A 14,319-nucleotide genomic window follows, 5' to 3' on the forward strand; every position below is an offset into this window, starting at 1 on the left:
TTCCCGGGCTCCTTGGCAGAAGCCCACTGACAACAGAAGAGGGCCGACCCTGGAAGGCGGCAGAGGAGACAGAGGGTAAGCTGACTGCACTGTTGGAGGCGGGCGCTGGCCAGCCCTGGAGTTCTCATCTCATCAGCAGTTCCTTTGTTCCACGGTCACTGTGCGCTGCTGTGTGCTAGGTGCCGGGGAGGTAGTCGGGGAAGACAGTCTAGGTCTCTGCTCTCAAAACTTAAATTTGAGGAGACAGACAACAAACAAATGTACAAGAAAACCTCTCAGACCGAGGAAAGTGGCTGAAAAGCGACCACAAACAAATGAATAAGTGAGATGCGTTCTGACGGCAGCGCAGGAGAGGAAAAGTGGTTTCCCTCTACCTTCTGAGTTCTGTGGCTGAGGGCTCCCCCGAGGAAAAGGCAAGTCAACAAGAGAAAAGCAAGCAGGAGTTTAATAACAGTGTACACCCTGGATACGGGGAGACCAGGAAGGCCGAGCACTCCCTGAAATGGCCAGGCCAACACTTTAATACCCTCTTCAGCTAGAAACGGAAGAAAGGTGGTGGCAGGGTGGGGACGCCGGTGACGGAAGGCTGCCAGGACAAGCAGGGCAGACAAGGAGAAGGCGGGTGTGCAGATTGAGGTGGGTGCCTTGTCCGCTGGTTAGAGTCTGCTGTGATTTCCCGTGCTCCTTGCCTCCCTGGGACAGAGAGGGAGACGCTTACACACAGAGATGTCCCTCGTGAATGGAAATGCCCTTACAGAGGGCAACTGCTTCTCACTTCTCAGAGCTTCCCCTTGTCTGCTGTCTCTGAAAGATAACCGGATGGAAGGGGCCCGTGTGCTGCGGAGGCGTGTTTCGGGCGGCACGGTCTGCCTCCCTCCAGTGTGGGTGGTGATGACACAACAGGGTGATGCAGGCGAGAAGTGGACCGTGGGTAGGTGGTCGAACACGAAGCCCCGGGGTTGCCATTGACTTGGGAGTTGATGCTTCAGAGGAGCCAGCTGTGGGAAGACGGGGCAGAGAGTGAAAGGCCGTCAGGAATGACCTCGGGACGTTCAGAGGGTCCCCGAGGACCAGCGTGCCTGGACTGACGCGCTCCCCTCCAGGGGCGGGCGTGTGTGGTGAGAGAGACGGCGGTCACGTCTGACTTCTGGGTGCTGCTTTTTCTAGGCTGTCGCCCCGCAAATGCCCACTGCTCTGCTGTGGTCACACAACACTGCTACAGACTTTTACAAGGAGCGCAGTAGGTCACAGAGCTTTTAACGGTCACCTGCATGTGTTTGCAGATATGCTGATTTCTTCTCATTTTGGTCACAGAGGCCCATTATTCCTAAACTCTGTTGGTTCTGGATTATGGCTGTGGGATTGCAATGGGTGCATGACGGATGGGAGGAAAGTCTTATCAAGGTCGGCGCCCTTACAACCGTGGTAGGAGACATGCAGGTCTGGGGCTCAGGAAGCTGGGAGGCCCGGAGGGGGGTCACTCTGATGAAGTGGCCGAGGGAAGGCAGTCAGGACGCAAAGCCCAGGGTGGAGGAGCGAGCCTGGGGTTTCCATGAAGCTGACGAGGGCTTTGACTCGCGGCTGTCGGCTGGGCAGGTGAGAGTCATACTTTGCAAATAAAAAGTGGGGCGTCGCGTTTTTTACCTGGAAGGGAACCAAGAGCCCAGCAGGCTGACTCGGGCTGCGGGCCGCCACAGGAATCTTCGCGATGCCCACGCCTTCTCTCGTGGGACCAGACCTCTGGGTGCAGGCCGCTCGGTGACGTCAGCGAGCCCCCCCTCCCGCCCCCGTTCCTTCCATGCTTCTCGCCCAGAGTCCTCTTCCTACAACTTGTCTCCCTTCCGGCAGTGACAGCGCCGTCTGTGTGCCACGCTATCTGCGTTCCGGAGTTCTCCAGTGGCTGGAGGACTGCTCTCCTCGCCTCACTTTTGGGACCAGTTTCGATCCCATGCTTCCCTCTGGGTCAGCATCAGCTCCCGCGGGCATCTTTCACGTACACCCTGGCCAAACACAGGTGGTGCGCTCGGCCCGCGGAGACCCCTCTCTGGGGCTAGACCTGGAGCCAGTCCCCCTAGATCACATGGTATCGTGGGTCTCACGTGTACTGTGGACTTAAGAAATGAAACCCGGGTTCTTCAGGGAGGAAGGAGGCCAAGTGCATGCAGAACAGAAACCGTGGAGGAGGCATTTAAGGTCCCTCCAAGGAAGAAGCACCTACTAGGGATGATTTGAATGTCAACAAAAATGAGGTGTGGGAGGATGTGAGATCTGTTTCTTCAAAACTGTAAGTCTTTCTGTCTGAAATCGAATCTGTTCCTGTCTTGAGTGTGGGGGCAAAAAAGAATGCTTCCTAAAATGACCATTCGAGTTACCTGCGGTGCTGATGAACACAGAGATTTGAGAGATTTAGATGCAGTGTGTAAGGGTGCGGTCTGGGGTTCTGGTTTTTTTTTTTTAACATTTTTTATTGAGTTATAGTCATTTTATAATGTGTCAAATTCCAGTGTAGAGCACAATTTTTCAGTTATACATGAACACACATATATTCATTGTCACATTTCTTTTCCTCTCTGGGGGTCCTCTATTTTTAAACACTGATTCATATGAGTCTGATGTAGTCTGTCAGCTGAACTCCATTTGGAAACCACTGGTAATGAATACAGAATAGACATTTTTTTTTGAACACATAAGGAACATTCACAAAAATTGACCATGTCCTAGGCCTCAAAGGAAGTCTATATAAAAGTCTAAATAAATTTCAAAGAATTAACATCATATGAACCACATTCACTCACCACAGTGCAACACATTTAGACATATCTAACAAGGACATAAAAGGGATAGCTTAAAAAAAAACCGTTTGGGAGCACCCCCCCAGTACAAAATAAGGAGAGAGTTACAAAGCTTATCATAAGGAAATTTATGAAATGCTGAGAGCTAATGACAGAAAAAGACTCTATGACCAAGTGCAGCTAAAGCATTACTTAAAGGGAAATTTATAGCTCTGAAACTGATGATCAGACATAAAGAAATTCTGAGGGCAAAGAAGCAAATGGTTGAACTCAAGACCCTGGAATAAGAGTGGTGAAACAATGCAAAGGAACAAATGTTAGTCCGAATTCTTACTGAAAAACAACAGAGCTCACGCTGGCTAGATTCAGTGGAAAATGCATTTATTAAAGGATGTTTAAAGATGCTGGGGAGGGATGAAGGGTGAGCGCTGGAGGCTGCATCACCAGAACAACTTTGAATCCCACCACTTAGCTGCAGAAGGACCCCTCTGTAGTTGCTGCCACTGCTGGACACCAGGGTCCACTCGAGTAATCCATGCCCTGAAGTCGCCTGGCCAGAAGGGCATTTCTGCACTCAAGAAGGAAGGACACCATAAAGCTAATGGCAGGTCTCAAGAAAATGGGCATCCTGGGGGAGGATGTAGCTCAGTGGTAGAGCACATGTCTTGTGTGCACGAGGTCCTGGGTTCAGGCCCCAGTACCTCCATTAAAAAACAAAAAGTCTGTGGGGAGCCAATGCAGATGGGCTCTCAGGGTGGCCTGACCGTCATTCCTTGTCTCCCTACTCAGTTCTCTCCTGTTCTGCACAGTAGCTCTCTCTTAACCCTTGTCCCCAAGTTCCTCCTGCCACCCTCCCCACCTACAAACTCCCCTTCCTCCTTCCCTCTAGTTGCAACGGGAGACGCCTTTCCCTTCCTGTTGGAAGTTTACTTCCCCACCTGTGCTGGGGGTGCACCCCTCGCCTTCTCGTTCTCCTGCTCAGTTGTTACCCTCTTGTTCTCCTGAACTTAATCATCCTTCTTTCCACTGACCCCGTACTGTCAGCATTCCAGCTTGTTCTCAACTCCCTTATTCTAACAGATAAACACAGCCCAAACCTGAAGACAAAAAACAAAGAAAAGAAACAGGAAAAGAAAGTGTACAACCTGCCTCTGCAATATTGAGATAATTTATAGACCAAAAGATGTTTCTTTGAAAAGAGTAAGATAAACACACCTCTGAGGAGACTCAGAAAAACACTGATGTCACCCACACGCACATGTGCACACACAGGCACACACTCGCACACGCACACACACCAGGAAGCGGCTAAGGTAGAGGGCTTGTAATTTATCAACATAATTCTTCAGCTCGAAAGAGGTGATTGTTGGTCAGGTGGGACTCAGTGCCCGCTCTGGGCCTGTGGGGAGGAGGGAGGTTCTGGCCCCTAGTTTCTGGGTTGGCAGGTGCTGCTTTCCAACAAGCCTGTGCCCGAGAGGAAACATCCCCACAGGGCAGCCCAGACAACTCTCTAGTGCCTGGAAGCAGCTATTAGCGCCCTACTGATGGACATCAGTATTGTTTCTAAAACTTCATTACTACAAAAAAGCTTCAACAAGCATCTTTTCCATAATTCTTACCCCACAAGTGAAATTGCTAGATCAAAAGATATGAATAATTTTAAGGCTTTTGATTAAACTGTCCGATTACTTTCTCTAACTTTTGCAAGAATGTTCAGCCTCGCTGGCTGTGATAACAGAGGAGTCACCTCATTGCATCTTTCTTAGTTTTGATTATTCCATGATGGAGGTGGGATGTCATGGTTCTTTTAATTGGAATTTTAAAAGATACCCTGGTCAGCATATTAAGCAACTTTATGTGTATTATCCAACCTAAAATGCACAGTATTTTGTAAGGTAGATGTCATGCTCTGTATTTTACAGAGGAGAAAACTGAAGCTCAAGAAACATGGAAAAATGTCACTCAGTCCAGGATGAAGGATTTTAACCTTTTTTTTTTTTAACTCTAAAGCCCTTATTCTTAACTGCTGTTTTAGTTCATGGGGATATATTTGATTAAATACATAAATTAAAATATCTGGGGATTAGAAACAAATGGAGTCAGAATTTCCCAAAGAGTGTTCCAAACAAAGCACATAAGACTTCTCAAATTCTCAGAAGAAAAAACAATTTAATATTTAAAACTTTGGGAAATGCTGGATAATGTGTCTCTCTTGGAGACTCGTAGCAAAAGTCTTACAACGAAGAAACCGTTTAATGCTGTTTAACATTTCAGAAAAGTAGCGTTCCAAGGAACATGTTTTCAGAAATGCTGCCAAACATTGTACCTCTTATTTCTCTGTCATGTTTTATTGCATTGGCTAGGACATCTAGACGATGCCAAATTATGTTGGTGGTAGTGGGTGTTTTATCCGCCCAATTCAATGAGATTGTTTCTAGAATTTCATCACTCTGTTGGCCAAGAGTTTAAGATAAAATCTTTATAACCTTATTTTCTGACTTAAGGAACCAGAAATGGATGTTGAATGTGAAGGACTCCGCTTCCCAGACAAAGGAGGAAAATTGAGTGTCGGGTACTGTTCATCAAATGGACAGCATGTTGGATGGACTGGGGAACACTCCCCAGTGCTCCTGGAATAACACAGCTCCTGCACTGGGCTGGGAAAGGCACGAGCAGTGTCTCCCAGAGGCAGCATTTGGGCTTGAAACCTTTACCCTAGGCAGCAGGAGGGTGGGGCACCTACTTTGCTTGCTCGGCAAGCATTTTCTAGTGACTGCGGTGGGTCACCTGCAGCCTGGCTCCACCTCCGGAGCAGTGCGGCCTCTGGTCATGGTTGGTCTAAGCCAGGTGGAGAGAGGTGACGTTGGTGTAGGCTCTCTGCACTCCCACCCCCAGCCAAGAGGGCCCAAGATGTGGGGTTCCTTCTCAGGCCCCTTTCTCTTCCCCTCACCTTTCCTCCCTCCCCCTTTGCACCTTGACTGCAGGCACTGGGACACGGAGGGACATCTTTCCCCGAGAGATCACTTGCTGACCCAGTCGTGGCTTGGATGTGGCATAAACACTGAAAACAGAATCAGGGCAGGAAGGTTTTTACCACTTGGGACACAGGGCTTTGCTTTTGGCTGCAGAAGTCCTTGGAGATGGACCTGGTGGTCCTCAGGGTGCTGTCAAGTGAGTGATTGCATTTCAGCTTTGGAAATTATTTTTTCATTTATAATTTCCCTGTCTTCCAGCTTATGGGGCAGTAAATAGCTCCTATGTGCAAAATGAACGCTGACATCATAGGTCTGGCCGCCTAGCACAGCGGTTCACCAGTACTTTTATTAGCAGCAACCCTGAGGCTGCACAACCAGCCCCTCCCACCCAAACGTTTTGTTACAAACCTCACTATAAAATGTCCCTGGCCCTTCTGTCTAAGTGAGGCTGCTCTTCATGGTCCAAGTCATCCCCGCCCCGCCCCCCCTGCCCGGGCTGCTGGAATGAGGTGCAGTCGGATTGCACAATCCCCGGTTCCACATACGTCTTCATCTTGGCCGTGGGTACAAGGCAGTTTTCAGGAACAGCCGTGAAACCCCAATCTAAGAGGGTGACAAAATAGGAGCCGGTAGTGACAAAGCCTGGTGACTTCTCTCTTCCCTCTTGCTCTCTGCCCCCGACCTGGGACCTGTGAAATTTTGGAAGTTTGATTTGAATGAGTGAAGGCAACGCAAGCTGACCGCTAGGTGGAGGAGGAAGGGTGGGAGTTAGTGATGCAGTGCTCGTTCTTCGTCTTCATGGGTCTTTTCTTGTGAGGTCGGAAGTTTTCAGAGATGCTGGGACCGAAAACTAATTTTCCTGTGGGTGGAACCGTCCTTTCAGAACCCACGGTGACGAGAGCGCAGGGAGGGAGTTGGCGAGGTGGGACTTCCTGCCATCAGTGTGGCTGTCCGGGCCCTGGGACCCTCTGACACACGCTGAAGAGCTGGAATGATGGGCTGACACTTACACAAGTGAGTCTTGTTAATGCCTGTGACGTAGCGATCACAGAAGGCCCAGCAACTAGCTGTAAGCACTTCGACGGCAGACGTACGGGTTCAGTGCGGAGTCAGCATGAGCCCCCTCTTCCCCGTCCCGAGCTCCTCACTTAGCATGTGGGCTGTAAACTCTCTGCTTGGCGATTCCTAGATGACACAATGGGCTGTCTCCGTTTTCAAATAGAAAACATGTGTCCAAGGGTCCATCCTTGGGGACTGCACGGACCACACCTCTGTGAGGTGTGGATGCCGGCCGCTAGTTCAGACCCCTTCCCCAGGGGTGGGAGGGGCGGCGATGGCCCCCGCCCTGAGGCTGCTCTTGGGTGGCTGCAGGTCACCTCTGCCAGCCTCGGTCCTCCAGAGGCGGGCCCCGGGGGCGAAGGTGGGGAGGGTCCCCGGCCAGGGGCTGCCCCACGCGGGGACAGTGCAGCTCCTGCTTGCGTCCTGCCGTGTTTGGCACCTGGCGACGCATCCAGTGAGGGTCTGTCCCGTGTGTTCTCTGTCCCCTTGTCCCCATTTCTACTTCAGATTCCTCTCACATGAAAAAACTTAAACATTCTCACGTTTTCCCGTTTTGATTTCAAAAGAACGCGGTTGTGGCTGTGGGTCCAAGGCCCAGACCTACCCCCCACACTTTGTTTTGAATACCTTGGTGGAAGTTTGCTAAATTCCTTATTTTTAAAAGAATTTCCTTTGTCTGAGAGACAGAGAAGAGAAAAAAATCTAAACAAACAAACAAAACAATCAAAGGTTTCCTGCTGTTCTGGGTTATCACAGTTTGAACATGAAAATAAGGTTTTTCAAATACTTCTTGTTTTGAATGAAGTCCGGGTGGAGGGCTGTGGGCCTGCCCTGCGGCAGAGGCAGATGGTGGCTTCTGGGCGAGGCCGCAGTGCTTGGGTTTCCTTCCCCGTCCCCTGGGTCTGAGCCTCCCTGGGTCGCACGCACGCACGCACGCACGCACGCACGGGGTCCTTGGTCTCTGTCTCCGGGAGTGCGTCTCAGGTTTCCTGCTGTCACCTCCCCCAGGAGCCCAGCCCTCCGGGGCCCGCGTGCTGAGGGCAACCTGAGCCTGGCCCGCCGGCTGGGCCAGACCCGCTCATTTACTGCGGGGGAACCACCTCGGCTTGGCTTCTGAGCCAGAGCAGGCCCTTCGAAGTGGGGTCCGAAGTGCCCGAGGTCTCGCGGACTTGGCTTCTGAAAGGGGGACGCGGCTTCTCTGTACCGGTTTCTCCTCCCTTGTCGTTTTTCAAGCGAGCTCTTTCTTCAGGTGCCGCTGTGGGACAGGCTATCTGCGGGCAGGGGCACTCCCAGTTGTTTGCGCTTCTAACGTTGTGCTCTGCCCCACATGTGGCCCAGGAGCTGGCCCGTGGGCGGGCGGCCCACGCAGGCCGGGGGCTGCTGTTCCTGCTTCTCTCTGCTGCTCCCCGCGGAGGTACGTCAGGGATCCGTGGTGCTCACGGAGGCCAAAATCCGCAGGGAAAAATCTGAGCTGCTTGAGCTTCTGGCCAATCTTGTGGAATTCAGAACGACTTTGTTTTTCAAGACTTTTTTCCGTGACCTTGGAGAAGCTGGCTGCATTTTGCAGCACTTTTCCTTTTGAGGAGTCGTGTTCCAGACCCAGCGTGCGATGGCTTTGGTCACAGACGCAGACGCCTGTGAGTTTGTGTGAAAGACGATGTAGCCGTCCTGGCTTTGCCGTGTGCCTTGAGGGGCGTCCATTCTTCGTTTTGTTTGGTTTTGTTTTGCTTTCTATTTCGAGAGGGGAGAAAGGAAAAAAGCGCCACCAGTTTTGCTTACTTTCGTGCTTTAAACACTGACGCTGTGAAGTTCATTTACAAATGAAACTGAATCATGCGATGGCGTGTGGGGGAATTTTGACTCCAATTCATTTTCCTTTAATCTGCAAATGCTGTGGGTCTTGAAAGTGCCATCATTCGACAGCGGGGCAGGCTTTGGTCTGTGGAAGGCACAGTTTAAAACACAGGCTACTCGGTGAGCAACTTGATCAGTTGGTCCCAAGTCTCCTTCTGAAAATGATGCTTTAAGAGTGAATTCAGTTCTTCTATCTTTAAAACAGGGTGAAGACCCTAAGCCATTATTCGACAGCGGGGCAGGCTTTGGTCTGTGGAAGGCACAGTTTAAAACACAGGCTACTCGGTGAGCAGCTTGATCAGTTGGTCCTAAGTCTCCTTCTGAAAATGATGCTTTAAGAGTGAATTCAGTTCTTCTATCTTTAAAACAGGGTGAGGACCCTAAGTCAAGTCCTAGAATCATTGTGTTACCACCAGGAAAGCAATTTAAGGCTTAATAATTCCAGCACGTAATAATCTCTTACGTCTAGCGCTTCGGGGTATGGTCTGAGAATAAATGATTATTTATTATTACGAAGTTATGGATAGAACGGAGTCTCTTCAAAATAGGATTTTTTTTTTGGAGGGGGTTTGTGCTTGAACAACAGAATTTATTTCTTGCAGTTCTGGAGGCTGGGAGGCCCGGGATTTTTTGTTTGTTTTACTATTTTTCCTCTTTGTGATGCCAGTGGATCTACAAGTGAATATTTGTAGAACTTCTGTATTTTCAAAAAATGCATATTGAACCGTTGCTACATGCCAGAAACCTTTGCTAAGTGTTGCAGATTCAGAGGTGAATGAGGTGCATGTGTTTGCTTCCTGACTCGTTATGAGAAAAGCTTAAAGGAGCATAAATGGGTTGCAGGAGAAACAGTATTTTGACTCGAATCATGTCCCCCCCAAAATCATGTTTCAGTCCTAATCCCCAAGACTTCAGAAGGTGACTGTGTTTGGAGATGCGACCTTTAAGAAGTGATTAAGTTGAAATGAGGTCTTGCGGGGGGCCCTCATCCCACAGGGCTTGTGTCCTTAGAGGAGCTGAGGACACAGACACACACAGAGGGACAGCCATGTGAGGACACGGGAGAAGGCGGCCTCTCCAAGCCCAGGAGGGAGGCTCACAGGACACCAGCCCTGCTGACGCCTTGATCTGGGATGAGAGGCACCGAACTGGGAGGGAATAAACGTCTGTGGTGTCAGCTACCCCCCCGTGGCGCTTGGTTGTGGCAGCCCGAGCAGCCCGAGCCAGACAGATGGCTCCCTGCGTCCCGAATAGAAAGGCGGGCGGCCCTGAGGGCTGGCGCATCCCGTGGCGGGCAGACACACCCCGGGCCCGGGCGCGAGCTGAATGCAGGCTCACTGCTGCCCAGGCTGTCGGCAGGGGCGGACACAGCCCTCCGCGCTCACCACCGCGGGCTGACGTGGTCGTTCCCAGGCCCCGTTGTCCCGGGGGTGACGCCCTCACCCCCACGCTTACGGGCGGGAGGGAGGGTGGGGCTTGATACCAGGTCCACAGAAAATCGCTCTGGACTCCAAGAGCTGTCGTGAGCCTTGGGAGAAGGCAGGCTTTGTATGGTGGGCACTGTTCACACGTCTTCTATCCGGAAGAAGCCGAGGCCCTGTTTTCAGTCTCGTTTTGCCCCTGGGAAGTAGATAAATGTCCCTGCTAAGTGGGTAAATGTGGTCTGCATCACTCAGAGCCTTGGGAATGCCTTATGGGATATTTCTGGAATGGGCAAAGTTCAGCACAGTCTGGAGCCAGAATGTCCCCATCATTGAGTCAATATTGTCCAAATGTTCTCGGCCGTCCCCGGAATGGTGTGCACATGTGTGGAGCTGACGGCTCAGCTAAACACATCCCTGGGAACTGAGGGAAAGCTGCGGAGGAGCAGGGATGACGTGCAGGCTGCCCTCGGGGTCCTTTCTGTTCTGGAAGCTTGCAGCTGCAGGAGAAAGCCGACAGCTCACGAGCGTTTATGAGGCTTTTCCTTTTCAAAGCTCCCTAAGCCGGCCGGAAAGCCCAGGTCGCCAGTGCTGTGGTCTTTCTTCTTTCCCAGACTCCACTTTCAGGACCAGTTCAATCCAGCATCCCTGAGGCTTTCGGAGGGGTTACAACAGGGGTTCTCAAAACCTGGTCTGCAGACCCCTGGGGTCTCTGGGACCCTTTCAGGGCTCTGTGAGGTCGAAACTCTCTTTCCTAATAATCCTGAACACTTGACACCGATACTCATTCTTGCCTCCCTCTCCCATGAGCGGACGTTGGACTTTCCCAAGGCTGCGTGGTGTGTGACGGGGTTGTCGCTCGCTGTGGAACGTGTGCTCGTCACTCCTACGTCCCCGAGGGTGTTCCGGGTGAGCGCGGCCAGGCGTGCGTGTGTGCATCACAGAGGTTAGCTCCGCTTTCGCCCTGTTGTCGTTCCTGCTGTGTTGTCCATGAACTGTGACTTCAGAGTCTCAAGTTCCCTTTGCTCTCATTAGAACCATTCACGTTGTGACACACTAAGAGTGTCTCCCCAGAATCAGGTGATTTCTAGTGTTCAGCATTTTAAAAGATATGCTAATGAAAAAGAAAGTAGGATTTTAAAATTTAATTGAATTTAATTTTTACTAATCAAATACTGTGTACATAGAAAATCCAAGAGACTCAATACCAAACCAGTTAGGACTGAGCAGGAAATTTAGTCTAAAATTAAGGGGGAAATTTTATTCACACCCAAGGATAAGCAAAATCAAAATAACTATATATATATTTTAAAAAATCATAGTATTTTATCAAAAAACAGAATGTAAGATCTGATTAATAAGGCAATAATAAATTAATTAATGAATAAATAAACAAGAATTCTCCTCAGATTAATACATAAATTTAATGCAACATTAAACAGAATTTCATTGACTTTCTCTCTCTAGACAAAATGTGTCTAACGTGTGTATGGAGAAGGGCAGGCGTGGGGTCTGACGGGACATCTTTGGTCGTAAGGACTAGTGACCGGGGGATGCGCCTTGCCTAGGAGCTGCAGTGCGGCGCCAGCACAGGATGGGCAGGCACACCTGTGGGACAAATTCAGACGTGAGGACAGTCCACTTGCATGAAAGAGCTTCCTTTATGATAAAGGTGGCGTGTCACTTCATTGGGAGAGAAAGGAATTACTCAATAAATAGTGCCGGAAAAACTGTCTGTCCAAGTGGAAGAAAAAAAATCATACATAACACCCTGAATAATCACCTACATCAGGCAGTTGAAATACATAAATGTGAAAGCAAAATAAAAAGCTAGGAGAAAACGGTGGAGCACAGTTTTGTCATCTTACGTTGGAGATGCCGTGCAGACTGTGCAGGAAGTGCAGCTATAAAGGAAAAACCGGCAGATCTGATGACGTAAATACGAAAAAGCTTCATTTCGGAAGAGAAAAACCCAAAGTCTAAATATAATAATGTTAAGTATAATGGGGTGAAATTTTGTTATTAAGAAAGAAGCAACCTAATTTTTAAATGAACAAATTATAAGTAAGCAACTCACTGAAGAGGAAACATGAAAAATTGTACATAAAAAAGATGTTCCACGTCACTAAAACTCAGAGAACAGTAACTTAACACTGGGCAAAAAAAAAAGAAAAGTCTCAAGTTTACCACACAGAAGTCTAGCACGAAGAAAGTGTAACTTTTTGATTTGTTTCAGTAATATTTCAACTTTCGGGAAAACCATTTCTAACTTTTATAATTCTATCTGAAAGTATTACTGGCTTAAAATGTAACGTCTTATTCTGAAATAAAATGGAATTACTTACAATGTTTTCCGTTACGTTTAAGGATGGACGGTTGGCTTGGAAGCGGCCGGCGGCCCAGGCCCGCGCTGTGGAGAGAAGCCGGTTCGCTCGTCCTCACGCGCGGGAGGAGACGCCCGACCCGAGGGACCGGCTGGAGCCGTACGGAGGAGGGACGTATGACCGGAGCTGCCCCCGCAGCCGCGCAGACCAAGAAGTCGCCTCACTGTGTGAACGCAACAGAAGAAACTCAAATTATATTCAGGTGCCAGTTAAACCGTGACGTCACGTGGGCCTGTCGGTAGGAGTGGAAAGAAGCGGAATCAGGTGTTTTGAGCGCAGGCGTGACACGGTGAGCGCTTGGGAAAGCCGAGCAGCGCTTGTCACGGCTCTTCGGCCGAGACGCGGGGCTGCGGGGCTGCGGCGGGAGGCGAGCAGGGAGCCTGCCTGCAGACCCGCTCCCCGGCTCGGGGGGGCGCTGCGCCGCCGGCCTGCCTCGGTGGCCGGCGCCGCGCCCCTGGCCGTCGGAGGCGCTCCCGCCAGCGCGGGCCGGCGGCGGGCCCGCGTGCGGGGCCTTTCCCGAGCCTGCTGCTTGGCCCCGGGACGGCCGGGACGGCCGGGACGGCCGGGCCGCCGGGCCCAGCGCGGCGAAGGCGGGCGCGCAGCCGCCGCGGGTGGAAGCCCCGCCTTTCCTTAGGCGCGCCCCGCGGGGTGACCACCACCCACTTCACCGGAGACGTCGTCGGCCTCGCCTCGCGCGGCGCCCTCCCGATGCTCCCCGGGACGAGGCGGAGGGCGCACGGCTCCTGCCTCGGCAGGCGCGCCGAGCGCGGGGCTGGAACAGCGGTGTGGACGAAACTGTTCCCATTAGCTGCTTTTCCACGCACCATCGTCTGCTGACGATCTGTGATTATTTCGACTTAGGCATTTGGTAGAATTTTTCTTTAAAAGGAGTGAAGGGAGCCTGTCACTTCGAGGGAAACAGCAACCAGCAGCATTAACTGTCGGCAATGATAGAACTTGAGCCTTCTAGCGGAAATTAGAATTTTGCAAACTCGTGTCCACCACTGTGAGCTTGAAATCCCTAAAACTTAAAGAAGTTTCAGCTAAAGTTGGTGATATTAACAAATGGTTTTTAAGAATGCTGTATAATGAAATGAGTCAAATTTAGAAAAACTGCTTATCTCTGTGAATCAGTTTTTCCAGATGTTACAAGGCCGTGCAAGACAGGCCAGCCGGTGCTACGGAGCAGGGTTAGAAAGTTCATCGATCTGGTTTCAGGTTCTGCATCGCAGCTAAGCTTTAAGAAACTGCTACTTGCCAAGTTTTGATGTAGTGGCTGAAAAGGCAGTCAAAACACTCCCCGCTTTCCCAGCTCCTTATCTGTGCGAGGTTGGACCTATTTTATATACTTAAAGCGGAGCAACACAATACAATTGATAAAATGCAGGGCAATTCAGATATGAGACCCCAATTGTCTTCTGTCGAGCCAGATATTAAAGAGATGTGCAAAAATATAAAACAATGCCACCATTCTCACTAATTTGTTTTGGAAGATGTTACTTTTCATAAAATATTTTAATTATGCTAACATGTAATGGGTCTTTTATTATTTCTAAAAAGTAATGAATTAATGTTTTAAAACTTAGTTTTAAGTTTGAATACAGTAAAATTGATAGATATAAACCACCTTAAAACAGCAGCTCTTTGGGGTCAATTTTTAAGGGTGTAAAGAGGTCCTGAGACCAAAAAAAAAAAAAAAGAGCGTGAGAAACACTGGTCTAGCATTCTGCCTAGACCAGGTCAAGTCCGGCCCCACGAACTTCAGGAAATGGACTTAACTTTTCTTTTAAAAACACTTTTACTGTGGTATGATCCTTGTTCAGTAAACTGCACA

The 14,319-nt window shown here is 50.0% G+C and overlaps 2 long non-coding RNA genes across 2 annotated transcripts in view; one reads left to right on the forward strand and one right to left on the reverse strand.

Annotated features, from left to right (window-relative positions):
- Positions 1–14,013, forward strand: part of LOC140687858 (uncharacterized) — a 151,764-nt gene extending 137,751 nt beyond the window's left edge. Inside the window, exon 4 of the long non-coding RNA XR_012062517.1 lies at positions 12,469–14,013. This is a non-coding gene — a long non-coding RNA (uncharacterized lncRNA). The remainder of the gene's footprint in view (positions 1–12,468) is intronic.
- On the reverse strand, positions 11,507–12,535 carry LOC140687859 (uncharacterized). Its single transcript, XR_012062519.1, has 2 exons — positions 12,447–12,535; positions 11,507–11,709 (listed from the first exon to the last, which is right to left on the reverse strand). It is a non-coding gene; the product is annotated as an uncharacterized lncRNA (long non-coding RNA).
- Positions 14,014–14,319: the final 306 nt, after the last annotated feature.

This window comes from Vicugna pacos, chromosome 20, assembly GCF_048564905.1.
Source record: "Vicugna pacos chromosome 20, VicPac4, whole genome shotgun sequence".
Lineage (NCBI taxonomy): Eukaryota > Metazoa > Chordata > Mammalia > Artiodactyla > Camelidae > Vicugna > Vicugna pacos.